Below are 27,318 nucleotides of genomic sequence, written 5' to 3' on the forward strand. Positions count from 1 at the left end.
GTGTAATGCGTGTAAGGAAATTCAACGCACTGTTAATGGGCATTCGTGGAGGTGCGTGAAGCAGCTGACGTTGTCACAGTTTTCTGCCCAAGAGGTTCGTCCCTGATTTATGTCAAGGTTGAATGAGGCACGGACGTTCGCCATGACTGGAAAAATATGTACTGGATCGAAATCTTATTGCAGTGAAATGTCTTCACCAATAATGGTTTATTTATTGTAACATCATCTGAGTCAAGTGCGTTCATTCTCACTGTTCACTTTCCTATCATGGTTTTCACCAAGCAATGTTGATGAGAAGGCTCCCAGAGTAACAGAACCTCGTCCAATAACCAAATAAATAAAGCGCTTCGAGAAATGTCATTCATCTTCTTTTACCTTCGCTGCGGTTTTTATCACGAATTCGTTTTTTTTTTTTTTTTCATTCACCTCACGTTTTCACTCGTCCTCATTCCAGTGTGCCGCGTAGCAAAGTCATCCCAATGCTTCAACCCACATTCGCGTTTCTTAGACAGAAACCTGACTCCTGCTCACATACAGCTATGAGTCAAAATAGATTTCTTCTTATGGAAACTCAAACCTTGATCAGGTCCGATGAATAGATTACCTGTCATGACTACAGCTCAATGCCTCTCTGTCCTTCGTTATTAAAACATACCGAGTTTTGAGAGCTGTGATTAACAATCTCGTTTTCAAGCTCCGAACGTTTGACCAGACTCTTCTCTGCTGTCGGCACTCTAAATTTCATACGACAAAGACCAATTAACGATGTTGTCTCTTTTTATCTCTGAGCATTTTGACAGTATCTCTCCAACCCACTGGTTCCTCGTTGGACGAGTCGGTAGGGTTCTCGGCTAGCACTCTGCTAGGCCCGAGTTCGAGTCTCCGGCCGGCCAATGAAGAATTAGAGGAATTTATTTCTGGTGATAGAAATTCATTTCTCGCTATAATGTGGTTCGGATTCCACCATAAGCTGTAGGTCCCGCTGCTAGGTAACCAATTGGTTCTTAGCCACGTATAAATAAGTCTAATCCTTCGGGCCAGCCCTAGGAGAGCAGTTAATCAGCTCATCACCAGAAATAAATTCCTCTTATTCTTCATTGGCCGGTCGGAGATTCGAACTCGCGGCCAGCAGAGTGCTAGCTGAGAACGGAACCCACTCTCCCAACGAGGAACTATCTTCGCTAGATAGTTAAGAAATCCCTCTGCAGCTTCCGCACATCCTGGCTTAGTTTGAGAAGTTACTACAGTTTTTTCTTCAAATTAATAATCTTATCTCAGTCCTCAGCTAATTCTGAGAGTGAGGAACAATTAACAACCTCGTCATTTCCACTGACTGCGGTCAACAGCGTTACCCAATTTTATCTCCACCCTCATTGCTTCGCGAAAGCATTATCGTTTTCTGTTAGGGGAAGAAGTGAATAAATGCAACCACACTCCGACGGGGATGTAATGCCGCCTCTTTATCGGTATAGATCAAGGGTATGGGAGGCTTTGATGGAAGATCAAATGACGTCCCTGAGGAGAAAATTCAACGGCTTTATTTGATTGACGGTTTGATATGATTAGCCGTATACCTTGGGAGTCGGTATCGGGTGACAAAAAATAATGTCAGCTTTCGGGGAAGAGGTCCCGTTCTGGTAATTGTTCAGTTCACAGAGGAATAACAAGAACCGGAAGAGGAGAAGATAGAGAAGACCAATGGGAAGGAGAGAGCTGCCGATTGGTCTTCGTTCTTCCCCTTCCACCTCTTAGGGTGTCAAGCCAAGGACTGGGGCGCTTGCCCCCATTCAGCGCTTAAGACAGAAAAGAGGGAGTTTGAGTGGTTGGACAGCAAGATGTAGAGATCCAGAAAATAAGGAAGGTGAAGGACAAGGACCTAAAGGTGGGGCTGGGAGAAAAGCTTTACTTTCTGAACAGAAGAAAATATATAACAAGAAGCGAGTTTTCTGTACGGCGTATAATGCCGTATGAAACTTTCAGCCGCGGCCCACGAAACTCAGCCACGGTCCGGTGGTGGCCTCAGCCACGGCCCATGAAACTCAGCCACGGTCTGGTGGTGGCCTGTGTTGTTGGTACCTATAGCCCCGCCAGAAGTACAATTATGGCTAATTTTAACCCTAAATAAAATAAAAGCTGCTGAGGTTAGAGGGCTGGAATTTGGTAGTTTGATGGCTGGAGGGTGGTTGATCAACATACCAATTTGCAGCCCTCTAGCCTCACCAGTTATTAAGACCTGAGGGCGGACAGCAAAAGTGCGGACAGAAAAAGTGCGGACGAACAGACAAAGCCGTCACAATTGTTTTCTTTTACAGAAAACTGAAAAGGAGGGTCCTTCCAAGTAAGGTCACAAATGCCTTTCTTGCAATATATAACTATATATATATATATATATATATATATATATATATATATATATATATATATATATATATATATATATATATATATATACATATATATGTGTAAAAATATATATCATTTTTTACCATATTCATTCGAGGATGCTATGCGCATAAGATTGCAGAATTCGAGTTTCTCAGGTAGTGGTAAGAGATAAAATTGCTAACCGAACCCTTTGATTTCGATTTTTTATTTTATTTTTTTTTTTTTTCGCTTCAGCCGGCTCCAGTACCCGTTTACAGCTGGGCGGTCTGGTGGACACTATACCAGAATCGACACCAAAACCCAGCAAACGCGAGCAAACCGCTTCACCCTTCAGCAATAAGTACATAAATGCGTAAATTTCCCAAAAAAGTGCGCAATCAAGTCGAGGGAATGGATGATTAAAAGATATACATTTAAAACGGAGTGTTAAAAAAATTGCACGAGCGTGGGACAGAGTGAACACTCTAAGCCCCACACACACCCTTTGTTTGAGAATTCATCGACTCTGGGAAAACCCATCGTATTTAGAGCACCTTACCCTCTCCGTGCCTGGCATCCGTGGTTCCACCTCCGACGTACTTCTGAGGTCACCCTGGACTTTGTGCAACACTTGATCCTGACAGGAAAAAAAAAAAAAACACGTAAAATCCGGCCTTCGGAAGATCGCTCTACGAGGAGTAGGAATTTAACCGAATTTTTCTTCGCTGCTGGTATGGAAATTTACTATCTCAGAAACAAGTGTTCTCTCGTTACCTCTCGCTTATGGAGTCATAAGGGATCGTTTAGTAATAGCAGGAGGACAGAAAGACAGTACTAGAGATTATGTCTTTGAAGGAATGTTGTTAGAGACACTGTGCCTTCAGGTGCATTTGCGGGGTAATCCAATGTTTTTTTCTTCGCGCGCGCAAAAAAATCAAACCAGTAAAAAGCAGAAACGAGGAAAATGACAGGGAATGAAGAAAAAACTGTAAAAAAAAAAAATCAAGGAAAAAGGGAATCTTATAGAAAAAAATCTAAATCATCTGATATTTATTTATTGCGAATGCAAATACTTGAAGGATTTCAATTCCAGTAACCGACTGAGAGACAAGAGAGAGAGAGAGAGAGAGAGAGGATAAAACCGATGAAACAGGAATAAACAAAATTCAAATAAAGATGAGGTCAAACACTGCGATTCTCCCCTCGTTGTTAAATACATTGATAGTGGAAACATGCACAATTGGTAATCACAAACAAAAATGGTCAAAAACGCATTAAACGGAAGATAAGTAATTGGAAAAGTTTGGGTATCTGCCTATAAATTAACCCTATAACCAATCTCTGTTTTGATAAATCGGCTGATTTAGCAAGGTTATAACATACACAACTGGTATATAATCACAAACAAAAATGGTCAAAAACTCATTAAACAGAAGATAAGCAGTTGGAAAAGTGTGGGTATCTGACTATAAATAACCCTATAACTAATCTCTGTTTCGATAACAGAGATTTAGCAAGATTATAAGATTAATTGGGCCGGTAAGACAGGACCAGATAATACACGTGGAAACATTATTAACTGATCTTAATCACCATTACAGGAAGTAAGCCATCAGTTCACCTTTATCTTTGAAGCTTGTGTTTTTAATTGAAAATACATTTTTGATATTATTTAATATTTGCGGAAGTAAAATTCTGCATATATGTTATGCTTCTTCTGCTTATGCTTCATCTAAATATATAAATATATGAAGTATAATATATATATATATATATATATATATATATATATATATATATATATATATATATATATATATAATATATATATATATATATAATATATATATATATATATATATATATATATATATATATATATATATATATATATATATATATAAAGATAAAATCCACAAAGGAAATGGAAACACTGGAGTGCTGCGAGGCCTTACGACGCTAGGTCCTTTACTTAGCAGACTCCAGTGTTTCCGTTTCCTTCGTGGATTTTATCTTTATTCATATATTCATCGCGTTCCATATTTTCGTGATTCAGTTATACACACACACACACACACACACACACACACACACACACACATATATATATATATATATATATATATATATATATATATATATATATATATATATATATATATATATATATACGTATATATATATTCGCTTTATCCAAAGTTGATATATGAAAAACGAAAAGGACAACCCCTCACGTCTAGAAATCTTCAGATTTGAGGGATGATTTGTGCAAATGTCACATCCAAGGAAATTTGTTAATATTGCTCATAATTAAGAGTCTGGTTTTTCCAGAAATATTTCTACCACAGCCGAACTCAATAGTTTTCGACATTACACAATAATCTTCATTCAAGTAATTCCACTAACACTTAAATATGACGCGCAACAATTACACTAAATCGCAACAGTGAGTAAGATTCATAATTAACTGAAGCATTTATAATAGAATTTATCACACGCTGAACTTTGCTAAAGCGTCAATCATCAAATTTGTCCGATTGATTCCTTTCCTTAAAAATTTTTTGGCTTGTTGGTCAGTGGATAACTGATTTCACCAAGTTCATACATGAATCATGAATAATAGTCCCTAGTAAAGTAATGAATAATGACACGCATTTTTCATCGGGAAAAATGCAAATAAATGAATTAAATTAATTGGCACATGCACACTGCGAAGGTTTGTTTTGTAAACCTAAGAAAAAAACTATCACAAAACTACTAAAATCTATAATTTTGTTACCTCCGGCGTTATTCGTTCAATCCTGCCCTGCCGAGGTATTCAAAGGCATTTAATGATTTGAAAAAGGTATAGAGTATTTATTGAAGGCTTCGCTCCTCAGACAGAAACGTGATAGTTGTCCCTCGAGATCAAGATATTCAGATTACGAGAGAAAGAGAGAGTGAATCAACACTATAATTATGCGCGATGCTTAATCGGATGAGCTAGTGTCATTTTTATCATCGCTGTTCCTTTAGAGATTAAGATTAATGCTGCACTATATATATATATATATATATATATATATATATATATATATATATATATATATATATATATATATATATATATATATATATATATTTATATATATAATTAAATATATATTTATATATTATATATATAAATATGTATTTATATTATATATATATATACATATATATATATATAGAATATGCATGGATATTTAATCATTTACCTATCATTATAAAATACAGCCTTTTATCTGGAATTAATGACGAATTAAGATTCATATAAGTAGATAACTGCACTGGATGGCATCTCTAGTCAATTAAGCAAGGAACTTATTATACCTATAATACGCTGTTGCAATACAATGAATAAACAACCCATTAATTCATTCTAGTGTCAGATTTTAAGCTAAAGAATTTCAATAAAGCTATAAAAAGCTCTTTGAAATCAACAAAAACAGGATTAGCCATTAAGTTTTTAACTTTTCCATTTGTCCAATCTGTTGTTTAATACAATTACTGTATAATACACGCAAACACACATATATATATATATATATATATATATAAAATGAGAAATTATAGCTCGTTCCCCAACCGTGACTGAGCGCTTTACCCACTGACTGACATTCACCAATATATCATGGCGCTGGCAGGCAAATGTTCATCGATAAGTGAATTTGAAAAATCTAACGAAGACATTCGAAGGTCACTCTAGTTATCTTCCTAGGATTAGACGCCGAGAGAGAGAGAGAGAGAGAGAGAGAGAGAGAGAGAGATGCCCCAAAAACCAGGCAATAGACCGGGAACACCGATACTCTCTCGGCCTTCTGGGCGACGAAGGACAGATCTCGACCGCACGTAAGCTCCAACACGACCAGTTTTTGTGGTGCGTTTTTACCGCCAGTCTTTTTTGCTCCCCCCTCTCTCTCTCTCTCTCTCTCTCTCTCTCTCTCTCTCTCTCTCTCTCTCTCTCTCTCTCATGCCTGACTGTAAACACGTGAAACTAGTCTTTTGATCTGATTAACTGAAGCAATTCGAAGGCGACCCTCATGTGGGTGAGTTGATACAGAATGGAATTCGTCATCTTATGATGAAAGAGATTCCTATTCACCAGTTCTCAATCGACTCTTTCCCCACCCGGCCTCACCTCTCTCTCTCTCTCTCGCTCTCTCTCTCTCTGTATTTATAGGTGATGCTGATTTATTCCAAGACGGTCAAAGCGAAGGTCTTGTTCATTACGTGATCGATGGCTACTGAGAGTGATAATTAAAGACATTTTCGTCTTAAGAAAATGCAGCTGTGAAGACAATCGGTCCGCCTGAGAATCACTTATTTATGCAAATAAGCACTTTCAATTTTTATGCTACCATAGCCCAGCTCATATGCGTGGCGTTACTTCTGTTAATACTATTGTACCGGATAACTTTTGAGGGGAACCAAATCAAGATTTTTCGGCAAAGTAGCCTGTCATCTTAAGGACTTGGAAAGAACCACAAAAACGTCAATTATCTTACATATTTACATTGTATGAGGACATTCAACGAAGAGTGAAAAGGACTCTCGCAGACTTAGCTACTCTTAGGGAACATTGATGACGATACCCATAATGGCAATATTGAAGCCGTAAGGATAAAGACAGTGCTTCTTTTAAACTTGATAAAAAGTCGTCTTAAACGCAGCAGTACCACCAATGAAGAGTGAAAGCCAGCCGTGAACACTGACAACATAATAAAGACTTTAAGCAGCTCATAAATCTCTGAGGGGACAACGACTATCAGAGAGGGCTGAGGCGATTCACGTTTCCGCCAAAACATACGAATGTCAGCCAAGCGACGAAACGAACAAAGGGGCAAGAATCAAGATGCCTACACTTCGTTCCTTGGAACAAAGTATAGCAGTGTCCCTTACCCTTGAGGAGAGGTTAACACTGACGTTCAAAGCAGCCCTAAAATGTTTTTGTTATTGTGTTAGCGAACCGTCAAAAGAGAAGACAAAAGAAGTTGGATCTGCGGCGGGACATCACATGAAGGAGACTACGGTCGGCAGTTGACCTTAGTTCTTGTGTGAGTGAGGGACGATAAACAAATCGAGTCATGAACAGAAAAAGTTATTTAAAAAACGGGCCGCTTAGACTTGCATATGGGCCCGTCCTTATTACCTCCGCTAACGAGTCAAGGCGGAGGTTCAGCAATCACTTTTGTCTTTGTGTCTGTCTGTAGGATGACTCAAAAAGTTTCTGAAGGAAAAACTGGTTTTGTATTGGGTTCGATTCTTGGTCTAGGTTCTTTTAGATAGGTAAATTTTTGGCTCACTTCATTTTCCTTAAAGGGTAATTGCACCATATAATGTCATTCAATCAAAAAACACTCTGTGAAGCTTCCTCTGAATCTCAGTCCACATTTTTTCAAGATTTTGCATTGGGTTCGATTCTCGGTCTAGGTTCTTTTAGATAGGTAATTTTTTCGGCTCACTTCATTTTCCTTAAAGGGAAATTGTACCATATAATGTCATTCAATCAAAAAACACTCTGTGAAGTTTCATCTGAATCTCAGTCCACATTTTTTCAAGATTTTGCATTGGGTTCGATTCTTGGTCTAGGTTCTTTTAGATAGGTAATTTTTTCGGCTCACTTCATTTTCCTTAAAGGGAAATTGTACCATATAATGTCATTCAATCAAAAAACACTCTATGAAATTTCATCTGAATCTCAGTCCACATTTTCTCAAGATTTTTAAAATTTTGGATAATTTTCCTTATGCTAGTATGAAAATTCTATCAATGTATCACATCAGGCCGTATTGAAATGTTTTTCAAGTAATAAAAGTTATCTTTGCGATGCGTTTTCAAGTAATATTCATAAATGTAAGCTAAAAAATACGATTTCTTTAAAAGATAAATAAAATTGTAATTTATAAGCTACTCTAAAAGGAAAGCGCAACAAAATATCTATATTTCAACCAAAAAATGTTTTCTATGCTAATCAGAATGTTTTCCATTTCATTAAAAGTGAATTATCCGATGTCTGCATTTGACGTCAGCTGTTATATGTCAGTTACAGAAAAAATCTGTTCCGTCTCTTACCTACTGAAAACATATAATGTCAGATTTTACATTTAGTGGCAACATATACTTACTATCCCTCATTACTGTCATGTCTTCCCAGTTTACATAATTCAATACACAGTCATAAGCTAAGGTAGCAGTAGCTCCTTCATTATATTCATTAAAGATAAGAAACACAATCTATGTTCGGAATATACCTTTTGGATTTCTTCAAAATAGGACGCGGGATAGAAAACAAAAAAAGTTTTTGATATTATCATTCAGGTACAAACACTGACGTGGACTTTGCACTTGTACAAATACGAATCTGTCTAACTCCAAAAACAAGAAAATACAAAAAAAAAAAAAATATGCTTGTAATGCTTGCATTGGCAAGGCAGGGCAAACAGAAGTATATCTATCCACTGCAATAGATATTCGTAACAACTATTACTTTTTTACTATGTATACCAGCAAGAAAATGAGTACTGGTTTCCCATGCTTGCATGGATCCGCGCCAGTTGACTGTGCGACTTGTTCAAAAAAAAAGGCCAACGCAGTGGAAATAAAAAAAAAAAAAAAACTGGGATCGAAAATCAAGGTCTATTTTTGTGGCTGAAGCCACTTGCTCAAGAAGCAACCGTCTTTCAATGCAAAGGTGAGCAGAACTGGCAATCAAGAGTCCTTTCCTGTGCCAGGGCCGAAGGCGACAAGAAAAAAGAAAAAGGTAGCGATTGATTTGCCATCTAGATATTGAAATTCCCTCAGATCAGGAAAACAGAGAGAGGAAGAGGTGTCCAAAGGTTAGAAGTAGATGGGAAGAAATAGTTGCTAAAATGTTAGTTTGAGATTCACTGATTTCCACAGAGCTAATTTGCGAAGAGGTAACCATAAGAGTGACAATAACAATAATAAAGAAATATTCATATAAGGAGTTCCTCCTAAATGAGAGAGAGAGAGAGAGAGAGAGAGAGAGAGAGAGAGAGAGAGAGAGAGAGAAAGAAATTAGTTGTGTACAGTGAGAGTGCATTCAAATATGCACTCATGTTTTCAGATGCAGAGTGGAAATGATGAGAATGTGACAAACGGAGAATACCAACGAAAACGTCTGTACGTTTACACATTTACAAACAGTAGCACAAGTATGCTTAAATCTTATCAAAGCATTGATATATTTCATACATTTCATTTTCTAAAGATACAGAACTGTATTCACTTCCTCTGTTCATATTCCAACACCTTTGTCATTGCTGTACAGATGTGTGGAGGAAATATCACTTCCAGGGAAATCATACCTCAAGTCCAGAAATTCTGCTTAAAAAGAAGTTTATATAGCACGTCTAAAAGAAAGCATAAATGAGGAGGCTTACAAAGTGTGCCTAAGAAAAGACATAGATGTAAGTTTACAAAACATGTCTAAAAGAAAGAGAAAGAATGAGGCTTACAAAGTATGCCTAAGGAAAGACACAGATGTAAGTTTACAAAGCACGTCTAAAAGAAAGCATAAATGAGGAGGCTTACAAAGTGTGCCTAAGAAAAGACATAGATGTAAGTTTACAAAGCATGTCTAAAAGAAAGCATAAATGACGAGGCTTACAAAGTATGCCTAAGGAAAGACATAGATGTAAGTTTACAAAGCATGTCTAAAATAAAGCATAAATGAAGAGGCTTACAAAGTGTGCCTAAGAAAAGACATAGATGTAAGTTTACAAAGCATGTCTAAAAGAAAAAGAAAGAACGAGGCTTACAAAGTATGCCTAAGGAAAGACATAGATGTAAGTTTACAAAGCATGTCTAAAAGAAAGGGAAAGAAGGAGGCTTACAAAGTACGCCTAAGAAAAGACATAGATGTAAGTTTACAAAGCATGTCTAAAATAAAGCATAAATGAAGAGGCTTACAAAGTGTGCCTAAGAAAAGACATAGATGTAAGTTTACAAAACATGTCTAAAAGAAAGAGAAAGAATGGGGCTTACAAAGTATGCCTAAGGAAAGACACAGATGTAAGTTTACAAAGCACGTCTAAAAGAAAGCATAAATGAGGAGGCTTACAAAGTATGTCTAAGAAAAGACATAGATGTAAGTTTACAAAGCATGTCTAAAAGAAAGCATAAATGAGGAGGCTTACAAAGTATGCCTAAGGAAAGACATAGATGTAAGTTTACAAAGCATGTCTAAAATAAAGCATAAATGAAGAGGCTTACAAAGTGTGCCTAAGAAAAGACATAGATGTAAGTTTACAAAGCATGTCTAAAAGAAAAAGAAAGAACGAGGCTTACAAAGTATGCCTAAGGAAAGACATAGATGTAAGTTTACAAAGCATGTCTAAAAGAAAAAGAAAGAAGGCTTACAAAGTATGCTAACAACATAGATGTAAGTTTACAAAGCATGTCTAAAAGAAAGGGAAAGAAGGAGACTTACAAAGTACGCATAAGAAAAGACATAGATGTAAGTTTACAAAGCATGTCTAAAATAAAGCATAAATGAAGAGGCTTACAAAGTGTGCCTAAGAAAAGACATAGATGTAAGTTTACAAAGCATGTCTAAAAGAAAAAGAAAGAACGAGGCTTACAAAGTATGCCTAAGGAAAGACATAGATGTAAGTTTACAAAGCATGTCTAAAGAAAGGGAAAGAAGGAGGCTTACAAAGTACGCCTAAGAAAAGACATAGATGTAAGTTTACAAAGCATGTCTAAAATAAAGCATAAATGAAGAGGCTTACAAAGTGTGCCTAAGAAAAGACAGAGATGTAAGTTTACAAAACATGTCTAAAAGAAAGAGAAAGAATGAGGCTTACAAAGTAAGCCTAAGAAAAGATAAAGACGTAAGTTTACAGAGCAAGTTCCAAAGTAAGTCAAAGAAGGAAATTCACACCGAAAGCCTAAGAAGTTAAAGATGATAATTTAAAAATAACATCCGAAAGGAAGACAAGAAAAGCAGTTTACAAAAATGTCAGGTCATGTGGAGTCGTAAGAAGACAACAAAGTAAGATACAGAAGGAAGTTTACAAAACATGCTTTAAAAGACTGATATGTAAGTTTGCGGAGCATGTTAGGAGACAGGGATGTGAGTTTGTTAAGTACATGTAGAATCCACTGGCCACGTTCTTACCAGATAACAGTGTATTTGTAATAACCATAATGACCTCTTAACTGCTCGATTTCTTCATACTTTGTCACTCCAAAGTCATTCTGTTCTGCCGGGTGCGGGTTCGAATTCAGACACGGACCTCAGAGTTCCTCATTTATAAATATATATGTTTGTAAAGAATTTCTACAAAGAAAACAAAGATAGTGTTTACACAGCAAACCTTAGAAGAAGAAAAAGATGTAAGTTTACAAAGCATATTTAAGGCCGCTTTCACACCAAGGTGGCACGTCGCACGTGGCAAGTGGCAAGTGGCAAGTGACGAGTGGCACAGTGATTTCAGACCAAGGTAGCACGCGCCGCGCGTTTCAGGGTGGCAGTCCACTTCACAGTGCACAAGATGGCATCATCGGATGAGGAGGTTATTGTTGCTCTGATTGGTACTATAGCCGCCCGCAGAAGAAGAAAAAGGAAGAGGTACTGGATACATCCGTATCTTAAAGATAATGTAAGAGGCTCACAGTGTTTTATGTAGTTGCAAAGCAACTAGAGCTCAGCTTTTTACCGAATGCGGAAAGAAACTTTTTGCCATCTGTTAATGAATCAAAAAATCCCGATTTTCAGTTCTTCAAAAGTCCTCTACCAGACGTGGCAGGCTTCAGTGGTTCACAGAAAAGACGTTTTAAAATAAAAGTACTGGAACTCGTAGATGAAATATGTAATGAAGGGTCAGTTTCTCGATCATGTGGTGTCTGCATATTCACACTCAACAGACAGCTATCTGCTGCAGCATTCCGAAGCCCATGACGTTATGGGTCAACGAGCAATGGCAGTGGAGCCTCAGGGTCAAGACAGCTACTCAGGATTTACTGTACTGTAGAGTTTGGTGTTTGTTAGTCATGATGCATATGTGAGAACCTGTTTTGTGAATAATGAAGTATATTGGAAGAGGTCATGACTATTGCTAAACACCCTATGTTTTTATATGTACCCTTTTTGGAACTCAGTGCTGAGTTGCCGTTTTGGCTATAGTAGTAGTAGTAGTAGTAGTAGTAGTAGTAGTAGTAGTAGTAGTAGTAGTAGTAGTAGTAATAATAATAATAATAATAATAATAATAATAAAAATAATTAAATCGCAACGTATTTCTGTCTATTACTTCGTGTCACTGTTTCAACCATGTTTTTCAATTGCTGGAGACAATAATGATTTATCATCGCTTAGAAATATGAGGAGTCGTTCCTGTGCGCCCACACATCTTCTGTAGTTAGTATCTTTCGGCTGCGCGTCCCTCTCATCAGGCAGTTTGCCACATGTGCTTGCGCAAATCTGTCTAGTCTCTTGAAAACTAATCAACATGTGCCATACATCCAAAAGTTTTAATTTTATTGTATATTTTGTTATCAAAATAAAAAATGTAATACTACATCGTCTAATAATAAGTTTGGAAGTGAAAGTTCCATTAAAGTCTGGCACACAGTCCTGGGTGGCAAGTGGCACACTTAAAAAAAAACGGACAAGTTCAATGTCGGAGTGGCATGCAAATCGCACGTGGCTCATGCGACGAGCCACGCCACCTCGGCGAGAAAGGTTTCATAGATTTCCTAATGTTTGTTTTCAAGTGGCGTGCTACGTGTCATGCCACGTGCCACCTTGGTGTGAAAGCTATGCCTAAGAGAAAGACGTGAAAGGAAATCAACAAAGCAAGCCTAATAAGAGCACAAGGATGCGAGTTACAAAGCAAGTTTAGGAAAAAGATAAATTAAACTATGCAAAGCCTCTTCTAACAGAAGATAAAAAATGGAGTTTAAAATCATGTCTAAGACGACAAGGATGGAAGTCCACAATCATTGTTAAGAAGACAAAGAGAAACATTTACAAAGCAACCTTGACAAGAAGACAAAGATGGAGGTTTACAAATCATGTTTAAGAGGACAAAGAGGAATTTCATAAAACCTCGCAAACACGAATAAAGGTAATTAAATTCCCAAACAATGGCAAGACAAAGATGTAAGTTTACAAAGAACACCATAAGAACACAAAGAATGAAATTTACAAAGCATATCACAGAAGACAAAAGTTTACAGAGCCTGTAATGTTGTAGGTTTATGAAGCACAGCTAAAAGAAAAACTATATAAATAAGTTTACTAAGTTCGGCCAAGGAAAAAATCAATGAAATTTACAAAGTTTGACCAAGAAGTTAATGAACGTTACAAAGATTGGGCAAGGAAAAGTCAATGAAGTTTACAAAGTTTGACGAAGGAAAAGTCAATGGAGTTTACAAAGCTCGGCCAATAACAATCAATAAAATTTACAAAGCTTGACCGAGAAAAAGTCAATGGAGTTTACAAAGCCTGGCCAAGGAAAAGTCAGTGAAGTTTACAAAGCTTGGCAAAGGAAAAGTCAGTGAAGTTTATAAAGCCTGGCCAAGGAAAAGTCAATCTAGTTTACAGAGCTTGGCCAAAGAAAAGTCAATGAAGTATGCAAAGCTTTGCCAAGAAAAAGTAAATTAAATTTACAAAGCTTGACCAAGGAAAAGTCAGTGGAGTTTACAAAGTTTGGCCAAGGAAAAGTCAATAAGGTTTACAAAGCTTGGCCAAGAAAAAGTCAATAAAGTTCACAAAGCTTGGCCAAGGAAAACTCAATGAAATTTAGAAAGCTTGGCCAGGGAAAAAGTCAACGAAGTTCACAAAGCTTGGCCAAGGGAAAACCAATGAAGTTTATACAGCTTGGCTATGGAAAAATCAATGAAGTTTACAAAGCTTGGATAAGATAAAGTTAATGAGATTTAAAAATCTTGACCAAGAAAAAGTCAATGAAGTTCACAAAGTTTGGTCAAGGAAAAGTCAGTGAACTTTATATAGCTTGGCCAAGGAAAAGTCAATGAAGTTTACAAAACTTGGCCAAGGAAATCAATAAATTTCACAAAGACTGGGCAAGAAAAAGGCAATGAAGTTTACAAAGCTTGGCCAAGGAAAAGTCAATGAAGTTTACAGAGCTTGGCCAAGAAAGTCAATGACGTTTACATAGCTTGGCCAAGGAAAAGTCGATGAAATTTACGAAGCTTGGCCAAGGAAAAGTCAATGAAGTTTGCAAACCTTGGCCAAGAAAAACTAAATGACGTTTTCAAAGCTTGGCCAAGAAAGTCAACGAAGTTTACAAAGCTTGGCCAAGGAAAATTCAACGAACTTTACAAAGCTTGGCCAAGGAAAAGTCAAAGAATTTGACGTACCTTTGCCAAGGAAAAGTCAATGAAGTTTACAAAGCTTGGCCAAGAAAAAGTCAATGAATTCTACAAGGATTGGCCAAGAAAAAGTTAATAAAGTTTACAAAGCTTGGCCAAAAATGTAAATGAAGTTTACAAAGACTGGCCAAAAATGTCAATGAAGTCTACATAGTTTGGCCATGGAAAATTCAACGAAGTTTACAAAGCTTGACCAAGGAGAAATCAATGAAGTTTACAAATCTTGGCCAAGAATAAAACAATGAAGTTTACAAAACTTGGCCAAGGAAGTCAATGAAGTTTACATAGCTTGGCAAAGGAGAAGTCAATGAAGTTTACAAAGCTTTGCCAAGAAAAACTCAATGAAGTTATAGAGGCTGGGAAAGAAAAATTCAATGAAGTTTACGAATCTTGGCCAAGAAAAAGTCAATGAAGCTTACATAGCTTAGCCAAGGAAAAGAAAGTGAAGTTTACAAAGACTGGCCAAGTAAAAGTCGATGAAGTTTACAAAGGTTCGCCAAGAAAAACTTAGAGAAATTTACAAAGGTTGGCAGAGGAAAAGTCATTGACGTTCACAAAGCTTGGGCAAGAAATTCAATGAAGTTTACAAAGCTCGGCCAAGGAAATGTCAATGAAGTTTACAAAGCTTGGCCAAAGAAAAGTCAATGAAGTTTACAAAACTTGGTCAAGAGAGTCAATGAAGTTCACAAAGCTTGGCCAAGGAAAAGTAAATCAAATTTATAAGGCATGACCAAGGAAAATTCAATGAAGTTTACATAGTTTGGCCAAGGAAAAGTCAATTACACGTTTACGAAGCTTGGCCAAGGAAAAATTAATAAATTTTACGAATCTTGGCCAAGAAAAAGTCAATTAAATTTACAAAGCTTGGTCAAGGAAAAGTAAATGAAGTTTACAAAGCTTGGCCAAGAAAGTCAATGAAGTATACATAGCTTGGCCAAGGAAAATTCAATGAAATTTACAAAGCCTGGCCAAGGAATAGTCAATAAAGTTTACAAATCTTGGCCAAGAAATTTCAATGAAATTTACAAATCTTGGCCAAGGAAAACTCAATGAAGTTTACAAAGATGCTACGAAAGTCAATGAAGTTTACAAAGCTTGGCCAAGTAAAATTCAATGAAGTTTAGAAATCTAGGGCAATGAAAACTCAATGAAGTTGACACAGCTTTACCAAGGAAAAGTTAATGAAGTTTACAAAGCTTGGCCAAGAAAAATCAATAAAATTTACAAAGCTTCGCCAAGAAAAAGTTAATGAAGTTTACAAAGCTTGGGTAAGGAAGTCAATGAATTTTACAAAGCTTGGCAAAGAAAAAGTTAATGGAAGTCAATGAATTTTACTAAGCTTGGTAAAGAAAAAGTTAATTAAGTTTACATAGCTTGGCCAAGGAAATGTCAATGGAGTTTACAAAGATTGGCCAAGGAAAAGTCAATGAAGTTTTCAAATCTTGGCCATTAAAAACTCAATGAAGTTTACGAAGCTTGGCCAAGGAAAAATGAATGGAATTTACAAAGCTTCGCCAAAAAATTCAATGAAATTTACGAAGCTTGGCCAAGTAAAAGTCGATAAAGATTACAAAGCTTGGGTAAGGAAAATTCAATGAAGTTTAAATAGCCTGGACAAAGAAAAGTCAATGAAGTTTACAAAGCTTGGCCAAGGAAGTCAATGAGTTTTACAAAGACTGTCCAAGAAAAAGCCAATGAAGCTTACAAATCTTGGCCAAGAAAAGTCAATCAAGTTTACAAAGCTTGACAGAAAAAGTCAATGAAGTTTACATCTTGGCCAAGGAAAAGTCAATTAAATTTACAAAGCTTGGCCAAATAAAAGTCAATGAAGTTTACACATATTGGCCAAGAAAAACTCAATGAAGTTTACAAAGCTTGGCCAAGGAAAAGTCAATGAAGTTTACAAAGCTTGGCCAAGAAAGTCAATGAAGTTTACAAAGCTCGGCCAAGGAAAGTCACTGAAGTTTAAAAAGATTTGCCAAGGAAAAGGCAATGAAGGTTACATAACTTAGGCAAAGAAGCTTACATAATTTTGCCAAGGAAAAGTTAATGAAGTTTACAAAAATTTGCCAAGGAAAAGTCAATGAGGTTTAGAAAGTTTGGCCAAAGAAAAGTCAATGAACTTTACAAAGCTTAGCTAATCAAAATCAGTGAAGTTTACTAAGCTTGACCAAGAAAAAGTCAATGAAGTTTAAAAAGCTTGGCCAAGATAATATCAATGAAGTTCACATGGCTTGGCCAAGAAAGTCAATGAAGTTTACAAAGCTTGGCCAAGGAAAAGTCAATAAAATTTACAAAGCTTTGCCAAGGAAAAATCAATGAAGTTTACAAAATCTTCGCCAAGAAAAACTTAACAAAGTTTACAAAGCTTGGCCAATATAATATCAATGAACTTCACATAGCTTGGCCACGAAAGTCAATGAAGTTTACAAAGCTTGGCCAAGAAAAAGTCAATGAAATTTAGACAAAGCTTGGCCAAGGAAAAGTCACTGAAGTTAACATAACTTTGTCAAGGAATTAATGAAGTTTACAGAGCTTGGCCAAGGAAAAGTCAATGAAGTTTACAAAGTTTAACCAAGGAAAGGTCAATGAAGTTTACAAGACTTGGCCAAGAAAAATCAATGAAATTTACAAAGCTTGACCAAGAAAAAGTCAATGAAGTTTACAAAGTTTGGCAAAGGAAGTCAAAGCATTTTACAGAGCTTGGCCACGAAAAAGTCAATGAAGTTTACAAAGCTTGGCCAAGAATGTCAACGAAGTTTACTTAGCTTGGCCAAGGAAATGTCAATGAAGTTTATAAATTTTGGCCAAGAAAAACTCTGAGAAGTTTAGAAAGCTTGGCCAAGGAAAAGTCAATGAAGTATACAAAGCTTGGTCAAGAAAGTCAATGAAGTTTACAAAGCTTGGCCAAGGAAAAGTCAATGAAGTTTACAAAGCTTGGCCCAAAAAGTCAATAAGGTTTACAATGCTTGGCCAAGGAAAAGTCAATAAGGTTTACAATGCTTGGCCAAGGAAAAGTCAATGAAGTTTATAAATCTTGGCCAAGAAAAACTCATTGAAGCTTTCAAAGCTTGGCCAAGGAAAAGTCAATGAAGTTTACAAAGCTTGGCCAAGAAAGTCAATGAAGTTTACAAAGCTTGGCCAAGAAAGTCAATGAGGTTTACAAATCTTGGCCAAGGAAAAGTCAAGGTTACAAAGTTGACCAAGAACAAAACAATGAGGTTTACAAAGCTTGGCCAAGGAAAAGCCAATGAAGTTCTCAACGCTTAGCCAAGAATAAAACCATGTAGTTTACAAAGCATGCCAACGCAGAATAAAAAGAAGAAAAAGCGGGAAGTTTAAAATAACTTGGTCTACAGGTGAGACAAATTAGCCGGATATTTCCACATCTTCGGTAATCATTTATTTGACCTTGAAATTCCTATTACAGGTTTGCGGTGACGTACAAGGAAGAGGGGTAGCAGGGTGCAGAGGGAGGGAGGGGGAGAGAGGGAGAGAGACAGGCATCACGTGATGCTAATGGAAATCCCTCTTGAGCATTTATTTTTGCAGACATCTGGAAGATACTTTTTTATTATTATTACTTCATTTTCTATTTTCATATCCTTATAAAATATGAACTAGTTTACACGCTCATTTTATAATAAACTAATGTATTTTTCTTTGTTATATTATATATATATATATATATATATATATATATATATATATATATATATATATATATATACATACATACATACACACATATATATGTGCACAGATTTCTCTCAAAGAGGAAGCAGCAATTTGGTGAATATATATTGTCATATTTACTTCACCATATATACACTACTCGTGGCTTGATATGTCAATTGTCCTGGCTTACATTCGGAGGCTACCATCCATTTTAGGACAATTAACTCAGACTAGCCTATACATAACGACTCAATCCTGGGCATAGGCCAAACAAGTGTAACACACCGGCCTAGGTCAATAAATCCCGGATTACTCTCAGCTTGGACTGGTACTTGACGTTGTAGACGGACGAATCTTCATTTTGTAGTTAGGGTTGAGGGAAACGCCGACTCCCGCGGGTTGTTTAATGCTTCTTAGCAGGTTACGTGGTGTAAACAACTTATTCCTAATGTTCCTTCCATAACTATTAGAACTGCTTCTTACATAGGAACTTATACTGGTTCTTGTACAGATACCCTATACTGGTTCATGTAAGAATGCCCTAGACTGGTTCCCTGTAATACAAGAAGTTCATTTAGGACAGCCATCTTGTGCCAAACAGCGTGCAGTCCTTAGCCTAGGCTATGCTGTGCTCATGCCTAACTTAACTGTTACATTACACGGTTAGCCTGGCTTTTCATGCTTAAGAGGTGGAATTTAGGTCAAGAATTTATATATATTCATCAAATTATGGAAGAATATCGCATATCTTAGCCTACGGTTGGTGATACTGCAACCACATGCAAGCTCATCATGTTGCAATTTACGTAACATTACCATAACAACTCTCGGTAATTTGCTGTTACATTAAGGCAAAGATACTCAAGAACACTATTAAGTGTTATGGCAACATGTACAACATAAACTAAGCTATGTGCATACCTTTTACAAGGGAGAAATATGGCATTTCAAATGAAAATAAGGGGAACTACATCCCTTTCCCCTCTGAAGTCGCCAAACACGTCCTGAACAGTGCGAGTTGAGCTTACGCAACTCACGCACTTGGTTGAACTTACGCGACCAGACGCACACTCGATCATAGACAATCTCAATTTCGAGTGGTTAAGTCAACTTATTGATAAGATGAAAACCAATTCGTTTTTCCAGCCCACCAATTACGAAGGGTATTGTCATTAATTCCACAAGAAGGATTTCCATCATTACAATATGTATGTACGTATGTATGTATACATATATATATATATGTATGTATATATATACATATATATACACCTGTATATATACATGTGTATATGTATATTTATATATATAATTACAGATATTATCTTATATATAAAAGTGAATGTCTGTATGTTTGTATGTGACTTTGTATGTTAGTTTGTATGTTTGTGCGTTATAGGAATCCAAACTGCTTGACCGGTCTAGGCAAAATTTGGCAAGTGGCCATCATTTGACCCAACTTACATAATAGGGTAGGTTCCAAACCTGTACCCTTCCCCTTCCCCCATCCCCCTTCCCCATTCCCTTTGTAACTTTTGTGGTAAACAAACTCTATGGGTTTATCACACCTCATTTCATGTACTCAAGACCAAAGAAATATATTTTTGAAAATGTTTTTCAGTCACCACAGTAATACCTGGATAAAAGGGACAAACAACAGAGTAATATCAGGATCATAAAAGGGACAGTCACCACAGTAATATCTGGATAAAAGGGATAACCACCACAGTAATACCTGGATACAAAGGACAGTCAGCACAATAACACCTGGATAAAAGGGACAGTCACCACAATAATAACTGGATAAAGGGGACAGACAGCACAGTAATAACTGAATAAAAGAGACTGTCACCACAGTAATATCTGGATAAAAGAGACTGTCACCACAGTAATATCTGGATAAAAGGGACAGTCACCACAGTAATACCTGGATAGAAGGGACAGACAGTACAGTAATATCTGGATAAAAAGGGGCAGTCACCAAAGTAATATCTGGATAGAAGTGACAGTCACCACAGTAATACCTGGATAGAAGGGACAGACAGTACAGTAATATCTGGATAAAAAGGGACAGTCACCAAAGTAATATCTGGATAGCAGTGACAGTCACCACAGTACTACCTGGATAAAAGGTGTCAGTATGTTGCCCATTTTCCCTTTAGTATAATACCTTAGTATTGTGTTATTTTGTAATTTTAATATTAAGCCGCTTAAGCAGTAACTTGTAACTTCTCTTGTCTCCTCCTCACAGGTTGTTAGCCCGTTTAATATTAATTTTGTATTAACAATTGTTTTTGTTTTTACATGGTTTGAGTGAGCCTGGTCTCTCTCCTGTGAAGAGGGGTGGTCGAAGGCTCTTTTGTGGTGGGCAGGCAGTTTGTTTTTTCTGATCCGTCACCCCAAGGCGTGTGGATTGACTTGCCTGCTGCTTTGGCTGACTGATATTGACCTGGGAGCACCTGCCCTTTTGGATTACTTCAAGCTTTGTTGATTAAGTTGTCCTTCCTTACATGGAGGATTTACTCTGCCTCCATCATCGCCTTTGGCTTCGTTAAGCTGCCAAGAGGTCCTCTCTGTTACCCGGTAAGGTGATCATGACCCTTGAAGTCAGCAGTCTGAAGTGATCGCGACTTTTTTGGGGGGACATTACCGCTACTTGTTTGGGCCCTAATATTCCAGCCACCCTGAGATTATCTCCAGACGTGGAGACTGATATATAGAGGAGGCCTTGAAAGTTATCTACCTATTTTGGTGTTAAATTATATGTGATTTGTTAGGATATTTTTGCTTTTCGTTCTTCTCACACTTTCTGGACCCCCTGTGTACAGTAAGTGTGGATGTGTTGTTTTCCGTTTTGTAATAGTGTAACTGTTTTGGGTATTATTTTGTAAGGGTAACTGTGTTTTTAGATGTTTATGTATTAAGAGGTTCAGGTGTTGTTTCTGTCTAATGTTTATGTATTAAATATTAAGTGGTTTTTCTTGGTGTTTACTTGTCATCTTTGAATAGTCTTGCACATTTATGGATTGTTTTGGCATACGATTAAACCGATTGTGGACCTCACAGATGTTAAGTGAATATTGTACATTTTAAGAATAGTAGTGTGTGGTGGTCGAATTAGGCTATTACAAAGGGACAGACAGTACAGTAATACGTGGTGAAAGGTGACAGGTAGCACAGTAATATCTGGATAAAATAAACAGTCACCACAATAATACCTGGATAAAAGGGACAGTCACCACAATAATACTGGATAAAAGGGACACACACCACAGTAATACCTGAATTAAAGGTACAGTCACCACAGTAATACCTGGATAAAAGGTACAGTTACCACAGTAACACCTGGATAAAAGGGACAGTCACCACAGTAATATCTGGATAAAATGGACAGTCACCACAGTAATACCTGGATAAAAGGGACAGTCACAACAGTAATACCTGGATAAAAGGGACAGTCATCACAGTAACACCTGGATAAAAGGGACAGTCACCACAGTAATACACGGACAAAGGTGACAGATAGCATAGTAATACCTGGATAAAAGGGACAGTCACCATAGGAATACCTGGATAAAAGAGACAGAACAGTAATTTCTGGATAAAAGGGACAGTCAGAACAGTAATACCTGGATAAAAGGGACAGACAGAACATTAATAACTGGATAAAAGGGACAGTCACCACAATAATGTCTGTCAATCACCCATGACTGTTCAAAGGGCAAACATTCACCTAAAAAAAGTAGAACTGTCAGTTGGACCGTCAAGACAAACCCCTCCCCCTCTCCCCTCCCCTCCCCTCCATCTCCCCTCTCCCTCTTCCCTCCCCCCACCCCTAAACGGTCATTCAGACTTTTCTTGGGCAGTGCTGGGTTGGTCAGCTATTATATATATATATATATAAATGCAAGTGCCACGAAGGAAAAGTGAAACAGCTTGCCTTTATTTAGACATTCACCATGTTCCATATCCTCATGAATCAGTTAGACATGTGTATATATATATATATGTAATTGCTCGCGAAGGTGACCTTTGAAAAGTTGGGTCAGCTATTCGCAGGGTCCATTTTGACTATACGCAGCATATAGGAAAATGCTGAACCATTCGAATAGCTGACCCAACTTTTCAAAGGCCACCTTCGTGAGCAATTACACACACACACACACATATATATATATATATATATATATATATATATATATATATATATATATATATATATATATATATATATACAGTATATATTGAGACCCCTTCATGTGCGCACACACACACACACATATATATATATATATGTATGTGTGTGTGCACATCGAGATCTCTCAAAAGTGAAGTGGCGATTAAGTAAATATGGTATCTGTGTGTGTGTGTGTGTGTACAGAGAGAGAGAGATAGAGAGAGAGAGAGAGAGAGAGAGAGAGAGAGAGAGAGAGAAAGAGAGAGAGGGGGGGGTGTCTGCTTATGTAAAGAGCGAATAACAAGGACGGCAGAGGTACCTAGAGGCATCCTAGGTTACATTGGAAACTGAATTTTGGCTGTTTTTCCGATCAATATGATTACTTCATAGCGTGTGAAAGAATGACGGATAATCATTCTGATGTTATCTCACGCATATGCTGCCACTTGGTTATCTCTGATATTGTATGCAACTGTTACGAGATTAAAAACACGGTTATTTTTAAATCATTTTGTGTTCATTTATATCTGCTACATAACCATCATATATGATGATTAATTTATTGACATAAAATCGTGTTTTAATTTTCACTGACTGGTAGAATATCTTACAAGATAATAACCTGACTACATAGAAAATTCTATGAGAATATCCAGGGAAAATATTTTACTGCTCTGAGGACCATGGATTGAGCAAGCTCGCCATATCTAGCGTTTTAAATGACGTAGACTGAATAACTAATACAGGTCATGTCTTACCCACGGACAAAACTTATGAACAAAGGACAGGATGAAAAAAATGACAAACCTGGGAGAAATAACTTTTTTCACGTCTTAGATGTCAAATGGCCTTGACTGCTCACGTGCTCATGGAGTCAAGGAAATTTCCGAGAAATATTGTATCAGTTCTTTGCTGTTGTTCTTGCTCGTGTCTAGACAATGGGGTCTGTCCTACAAATTGGGTTGGTCTTGAAAAAGAGCGATTTTTTCTTCCCGTAATATGTAATTAGTTTTTCCAACCGGTTTTTTTTTAAGTAGACCTAGGCAGGTGGCTTCATCAGAACAGCCATTTTTTCTCTACTATCACCACTTTTGGTATTTTTTGTATGGTATGTTGGTCTCAGAGAATAAAGGTATATATATATATATATATATATATATATATATATATATATATATATATATATATATATATATATATATATATATATATATATATATATATATATATATATATAGGGGAAACTATAATAGAGTGTAAGCCTACATATTTTTATATATATATATACATACATATATATATATATATATATATATATATATATATATATATATATATATATATATATATATATATATATCTTTATTATTATATATTCTCTCTCTCTCTCTCTCTCTCTCTCTCTCTCTCTCTCTCTCTCTCTCTCTCTCTCTCTCTCTATGTATTTAGATATTAGTCCAAATCTTGACATACTTCATGTCAACTTGCTTATCTAACTTCATTGGAAAACTAAGAGCTTAATTTTTAACACATCATCGTCTGTATGGCCGATGTAGGATAATCTCAGTAATGAATCCCGTTGATTGGTGTTTCTGCTTCTGATCACCCATTTCTTATCATGTTTTTTTATTTTTTTGTTTTTCCTTTAATTTTTTTTTTTTTTTTTTTTTTGTTAACTGTTCCAAGTCCGGTTCTTAGCCTACCTTTCGTAAGACAATCCGGAGCTTCACTGTACAAGTGTCCTTGGCTCTACGATTCCTGAGTGATAATTTCAAGGCTGACTTTCTTGTTTATTCTAAATGTCTATGGTCAGAACATACATCAAACCATTTGGTCCAGTGACACTGGGAGTTATGACTCAGATAACATAGAAAGAATGTATTAGTTAATCCCTTCTTCAGTTTAGAATGTTTATCTAGTAGTTTCTCTGTCCATCTGAAATTGTTTCCTAGGGTCTCTGTTTTTATGCAAAATTCCTCTTCTTCCATTATTGCGTTAAATACCTTCACAGCTTAATCCTCTTTACTTGGAAAATCTCTTTAATTTTCTCTACGTATCTGATGATCTCTCATGGTTTTCCAGTTTTGGGATGAGATTTGTCAGGGACGAAAATTCTCTCTACGTACGTCTTGGTAGGAAGGATGTAGAGAGAATTTTCAAACAGCAAGAGGGAAACATCACTGTTGAAGTCATACGTACGAATGCGTGAGAAGTTTGTCCTTCATCCTCATACAAGAGAATGAGACACAAAGAAAGGATTCTTTAATCCATTAAATGGGCTTGGTCCTAACAGTCGTGAGGGTGGAATACTGTAGGTCTCAAATGTAAGGCAGATTTGCACGAGATAAGTATTTTTTTTTCAGTCTGGTCCTGTAGGTAGAGATCCTCAGACGTAAAGCAGTTTAGATTTAAGGCAGGCAGGAGACAATGGGATTAGGTCTGCTTACTATTAAGAAGTTTTGCGTACTGACACTTTTAAAGCACAAAGCCTGTGAATTTCGAATGTGAGCAACTATAGTGATTTGAAATAGTAACAAGCGCATGACCATGGAACATACCACCACACGATGGTGTGGCGGTCATGACCTCAAACTTTCCGTTAATATCTTCTATGAAACGTGAATCTCTCGCGCAACATCATGAAAAATGCGACCACGTTCTCTCCCACATTATGAATGCCCTAAACATGAAATTTTCATGTTGGTGCAGAAGGAAATGGCCGTCAGCATGAGCCCGTGCCAGTGATGACAAGAGCAGCCATGCTGTAGGGGCAAAATTGTAAACCAATTGTCTGTGAGTATCTGAAATGCTCTTGCAAGAGCAAAAGTTGCTCACTGTGGCGGCGCCATCGTCACCGAGCAACTAGGGAATTAGGAAAATTCATTTTATCTTATCTCCGGTGTAATTTCGTTTCACCTCAGAGGGAGGGCAGTGTCTTGTCTTTCTGGCGTTGCATTCGTATTCAGACACACTTACGATACAAAATAAACATAGGTATTTACTCAAGCCCTTACCTTCCATAATTTATAAACTTCTTTTCTTAATTCTCGTTGAGGATTGTAATACGGAGCAGTTGTGCATCTTTGTTAGGGGGGTGGCGGGCCTCAATAAATTTTAAATTGTACACATATGCAATATGTGTATGTATAGATAGTATAGGCCTGTGTGAATAGATATGATTATACGGTACATTATAAATATATATATATATATATATATATATATATATATATATATATATATATATATATATATATATATATATATATATTTGTCACATGAAACTACTTTTAAAGTTATTTATTTATCTGTTTTTAGTTTCCTTTTTTTAATCTATTACAGCATCAATAACCTAGGTGTTGTGACGCCAGTTTTAGTAGTTATAATCATTCAGTCAATCTCCTCAGTTTAACCCCTGGTCAGCGTAGCTGCTCCCAATGGGCCTTTTTCAGGTGTGTTTTTTTTCTTGTAGCCTCCTTTCATCTACTCTTTTGTGTCTCATGTCTGGTCGAAACTTACAAACAAATTAAACAAACTGCTTTTATTCAAAAATATACCAAACTCAAAGTAATTCGTATTTTTCCTAGTATACGAACCTACGCTTTCATAGGTGGTGTACTCAGAGCCATGAGGCGTTGTGGCTTTCTGCTGACTTACAACACAAAGCCCATCGGGCATATTAACCTTTGACCTGAGATGTGGGTAACTTGTCCATTTTGTAAATCAGCAGTCCAGGCCATCTCAATGATCGGGAGAGATAGGAAACACGAGGGACAATAGAAGAGGGTAAAAATTACCCTATGAAACGGTAGATTCATATTCTATGAAAAATACAAATTTCTTTGAATTTGGTATTTGTTACGGCATGAATACAAACCTACACTTTCACAGATGGAGACTCACCAGTAAGTGGGAGAACCGATCTACCCAGAGTGGTAGGTAGACATGCCCTGGAGTTCAGGTGCCACTGTACCCATATTCTTGAAGCTAACCACATATCTCAGGCCAACCTGAATAAAAACCAAAGTAGAAGACAACAAATCATCCTGTACTCACCACACCTTTTTGGAAAGGACGATGATGGACAGTGTTGTCGGCGGAAGCCACCCTATGGGTTTAACAGGCGTCATGCCACCTGCTGATTGCATGTCAAAATGTCATGGACAAAAATGTCGCCTGTCAAAATGTTGTGCGACGATATGCCGTGCGTCAGTATGTCGTCACTCAAAATGTCGCATGTCAGTATGCCATACATCATAATGTCGTCACTGATGATGAGTAATGGCATAATGGTCAAGCAAACAGGGAAACATTGGGCAAGAAATAATAGGTCATATTAGTCTTCTATACATATACGAGTATAAACAAGGTGTTTTCGACTTCATTTGGTCTGAGGTTTAGTCAGTCTGTTTCAGTCTGTTCTGGGGAACTGCCTGTCTCGATCCAAATCTCTCATTGTATTTCCAAGATCATTTTTTTAAAAATTTCTCAATGCCTCAGTTTCCAATTCCACTGTAGAACTGTTTTCCAGCTGCTGGTGAAGGTCTCCCGAAAACGAATAATTCAGTTGAAGGTTGGCATAGCAGCTTTTCAGAGTTGATTGGTGCTCCTCTTCCAACTATTTTCAAGTTTATATCGTGCATGCGAAAGGAACAAGGATTGATTGAGTTAAAAATAGAGCAATATATTGCTGGGCAACAGCCACCTCAGGGCTGTA

General features: G+C 36.9%; 1 protein-coding gene across 4 annotated transcripts in view; it reads right to left on the reverse strand.

Annotated features, from left to right (window-relative positions):
* LOC136826699 (uncharacterized) overlaps window positions 1-27,318 on the reverse strand; it is a 119,239-nt gene that overhangs the window by 37,803 nt on the left and 54,118 nt on the right. The window contains exon 2 of one of the 4 annotated variants that reach the window (XM_067084094.1): window positions 2,924-3,001. The exons of the other annotated variants lie outside the window; for them this stretch is intronic. The gene's annotated coding sequence lies outside the window, so the exon portion shown is untranslated. The remainder of the gene's footprint in view (window positions 1-2,923; window positions 3,002-27,318) is intronic. 4 annotated transcript variants of the gene reach the window in all.

The sequence above is a fragment of the Macrobrachium rosenbergii genome, chromosome 3, assembly GCF_040412425.1.
Source record: "Macrobrachium rosenbergii isolate ZJJX-2024 chromosome 3, ASM4041242v1, whole genome shotgun sequence".
In the NCBI taxonomy this organism is placed as follows: domain Eukaryota; kingdom Metazoa; phylum Arthropoda; class Malacostraca; order Decapoda; family Palaemonidae; genus Macrobrachium; species Macrobrachium rosenbergii.